Genomic DNA, 4,469 nt, shown 5'->3' with positions numbered 1-4,469 from the left:
CGAAATGGCTTTGTAGAAACATACACTTTAGAGCATACATTTCCTGTTTGCTTAAGAGCTGAACTTTGCTGGGGTGGGGGGGGGATTGTCTATCCATATCATCAGTGGAAGTGTGTTGAGTCCTGGTTTTAGACGTACATACTGAAGTCATGACCATTTGTGTGGGGACAAAGCAGCTTAACCCATGTGCTGGGCTTTCTGTGGAACACCAATATAGCCTGTCTCTGACACTTCTTCTCTTTTGATGGAAAGTTCCAGACAGATGCTGATAAGGCAGCTGAGCCCACTTCATTGGTTGTAGGAAAGCAACAGGTGGCTGCACGCAGGGGAAGTCAGGCAAACAGAGTGTAGCCAGAGGACAGCGTCATCAACTAATAGCACAAAACAAATCTGGCTGTGAAAATGTACTTTATAAAGAAAAAAGGAAAAAGAAAAAAAAGGTGTTATCATTTCAAGGAACCACCCAGGGACCAGTGGTACGTGAATATTCTTGCCCTGAGGCAAAGGAAGGAGGGTCGTGCTCATGGCTGTAGAATCTGGGCCAGGTTCTGCCCCACATCCTATATCACGTGGGGTTTGGGATGTGCAGAGGAACCCAGGCAGCTGTTGTGACTCTGAGGTGCAATCATTGCGTGGCACAATATTGTGACTTTTCTTCATTTTCTTCATCTGAGAAGAGGGAAGGATTCACAGGCTTCTAAGGCCTTAGGAAAATGGAATTATGTGTTATTATACATAACACATTGTAACAACAGGAAAAGAGCCTTCTATCAATTTTTCCAAAGAAAACTGGGCAGCCTTGAATCTGGCGTGGGAATCTTCAAGTATCTGTTTATTGGGATTTTTCTTTTTTGTGGGTAAAAAAGAAGTTACAAAGGCTATGGATAATAGAAAAAGAAATAAAGGCATTTGAACGCTAGTGTTAACAGAATAGGAAGGGAGAAGACGTGATAACCTCCTGCATCCTAAATACACAGTATTAAATATCCCAAAGTACACTGAGAACCCACTGGCCTAAGAATGGGGACATCTGGATGCTAGTCCAGGCTGTTTGACTTTGTATGTGGCACATCAATAAGAGGTCATGCAGCAAAGAAGTGAAGACTCCATAGCCAGATTACCTCACCCTGCACTATCACCTACTAGCTGTGCTACCCCAGCACTTTGTAGCTCTCTGCCTCAGTTTTCTCTTAGGTAAAATGGGGCTGATACTCTAAAATGCTATGATTCAATGGTCTTTTTACTTAGTATTCTGCTCAGTTTTAATGGTGACTTGTATCACGACATTTTAATTATTTTATACATCGAAGACAATGAAAGAAGAGAGAATGCAAACTTTTGACCCTAAAACATAATTACTGCATAATCATGTTTTTAATTTTTTTTGCAACTGTCTGGTATGGGGATCTGAACCTGTAACCTTGGAGTTATAAGGCTGTGCTCTAACCAACTGAGCTAACTGGCCAGCCCAATCATATTTTTTTCGAAGTGAAAAAACAAAAACAAAACCAAAACTTTCCAAATCTTATATTTGAGGATTTTTAAGCAATTTCTATTTTGCTGGGCCATGTAAACCACACACACACACACACACACACACACACACACACACACACAGAGTTTCATTAAACAACATGTGGAAATAGGCAATGAGTGTACCAGGCTATCATAAGCTTTGTATCTTTAAACATTTGAACCATAGAATTTATTTCCTTTGTTCTAATTCCACTGTCACCAGGCAACTCTTGATTATTTTAATTCCTAATTAGATTTGGACAGGGAGAAAACATGCTGGCCAGAGAAATGTGAGTTTCTGATCGCTTTGACAGTTATATATACATTTTTTGTATATTAGTAAATTGACTAATTTTATTTTTAGAAATCAGATTCATTGGCTCAAAAACTCAACGACATGAAAACAGGGATGGAGAAGAACTTCTATACATTAAGAGACATAAAAACCAAATGGCGGGGCCGGCCTGGTGGCGCACTGCTACAGTGCGCCACTTGGGAGCACGGTGGCACTCCCGCCGAGGGTTCGGATCCCACATACAGACCAGTTCCCGCTCACTGGCTGAGCAAGGTGCGGGCGCAACACCGAGGGTTGCAATCCCGTTGCCGGTCCCGGTCCGGTACGGGCGCGACACTGAGGGTTGCGATCAGTTGCCGGTCACGAAAAAAGACAAAAAGGAAAAAAAAAACAAAAAACCAAATGGCAATGTAAAATCCTTGATCAAATCCTGGTTAGAAAATAACAGCTATGGAAGACATTTGTGAGACAAATCTGAAGATGGGATGAGAGTTAGATGACAATAGGGAATTAATGTTAATTGTGTTAGGCGCAATAATGACATTGTGGCCAGGAAGAGAATGTCCTAATTCTTCGGTGCTGCAGTCTGGGGCATTGAGGGGTGAAGGGGTCGGATGAGTATAACTTACTTTGAAATGGTTCTGCAAAATATATATGTGAAGCACTTACAGTGCAGGGTTAATAATGATTAAATCTAGTTGATAAGAGTATAGGTATTCATTATACTATTCTTCCTACTGCCTGATTGTTTGACAATGTTCATAACAAAAAGTTTGAAAACTTGAGGAGAAGTTAAAACCTAAGATAAGGCTCTAGGGCTCTGAAGACTTTTTGTGTTGTGTGCTGTAGGTTTGATTTGGGATCCAGTGGTATTGACAGCCATTAGTGCTGGCCTGGCAGCTGTCCTGGACACGAGCGGGGACACTTGTGAGCTGAGTGTGTGGAAGCTGTGGTAATTGGCCTGTTGCATGAAATGAGGCAGGTATTTGTGGCCCTTGTCCAGAGGACACTAGTGTAGAAATCTAATGTCCTTAGAACTTAGAAAAGAGAATAGAGGAGAAAACTGAAAAGAGGAAAAAAATCAAAATGGGAATAAGATAAAGTCTCGGTTACACAGAGGTAGCCCTATTCCCTTCCCAGGTATTTTTTCCTCTCCCACTTTTCTTTCTGGGATTGGAGGTAGGTGTGGCCAAAAAAGTCATTAATAAGCAGAAACATCAGGTCATTTGTTTTTCACCCCTTTTTCTTCAGTTTTCCTTGAAAAGAATGGTCAAAAGAAGAAAGAACATCTACTGCTTTGGAATGTTCCTTAATCTATCACTAACACACATCTTTCTCATTGAGGCAGTGACTAGTGCCTTCCTAGACGGAGGTTTATTTTCTACTCCTTCCCCATCACATTTACTGCACTAGGATTTTATAAAGGTCAATAACATTATGTATACAAAATTGTTTTAAAGGAGAAAGGTATTCCATTCATCCAGTGCCAAACAAATTTTGGTATAACAAATATGTGGTTTTAATTGATTGAGAGTAGGAGTAGTAATTAACTCTTCTCAGAGCTTCATGTTTTTACTTCTAGTGTCAGTTTCCCCCTGGTCCCTCCCTCCACCCCTGAATCACTTCAATTTTCTGGCCCATGCTATCTGGTAAAACACTAAGCCCATATCATAGGGACAAAGCCCAGTGTCCCATTATTTTCTCCATGGTGTTATTTGCCTGCCAGTCTGGAACCACAACCCACCATGGGCAGGGCTGGCCTCTTCTTCCACAACCAAATTCATTCTTTCCTTTGGTTTGTGTATATTAAAACTCATTTTTGTTTTGGACCTATTTTTGATGATGAGTATTCTGTGGGCTATTTTTCTGGTTAACCCAGTTTTGCAACATGTTGTTTTACTATGGTTTTTAAAGTGTGATGAAGAGTCTTAGGACAGGTCTCTGAAAAGTGGAGAGGGGAATGCATGTGTATGTGATTTATTAACAAAGGGCTATCAGGTGGAGAAAAGGAAACGGAGTGGGGGAACAGGACAGAGAAGGGGAAGAGGACAAGCAAAGTCCCAGCCTCTGCCTCATCCTGCAGGGGAGCTCTGGAACATAAATGATATCTCAGAGTTTGTCCAGACAAGTTAACTGGGCTTTCACACTCCGGTACCAGTGAGTCATTGGCCAGGCCGTGGCTTTGAGAAACACAGCATGGGCTGACAGAAGTAAGGCGCACATGGGGGTGGGGGTGTTTACTGAGAGTCCATTACAGTGGGTGACCCCTTGATTACTTCCCCCCAATGTACTCCGTGATTTTTCTTCCTTTTTTTGCATAAAATTTTTACTATCAATTTTCCAAGTCCTCTGAGTAAGCCAGTTGGATATTGAATTGTTATGATATGGAATCACAAACGGACTTCAGTATCTTCCTTGCAAAATAGACTTTCCTCCCTTCCCTTGGCCACATCCCTCAGAATGTTGTGGCACATTTAGAAAGTTTCAGTCGTGTGGTTGAATTAAAAGGCTGGGAATGATTGATTTCTACTATTAAATAAATGTCTAAAGAATGATAACAAAATTTTGAGAAAACTGAAGTTAATCAATGAAACCCAGGAATAATGCTTAATTAAGGTTGGAGATTCAGCGAGGATCCTAAGATAAACTATACTTTGAA

Source organism: Galeopterus variegatus, unplaced genomic scaffold (assembly GCF_000696425.1).
Source record: "Galeopterus variegatus unplaced genomic scaffold, G_variegatus-3.0.2 Scaffold469, whole genome shotgun sequence".
In the NCBI taxonomy this organism is placed as follows: Eukaryota; Metazoa; Chordata; class Mammalia; order Dermoptera; family Cynocephalidae; genus Galeopterus; species Galeopterus variegatus.
Note: the sequence above shows the minus strand (reverse complement) of the source record.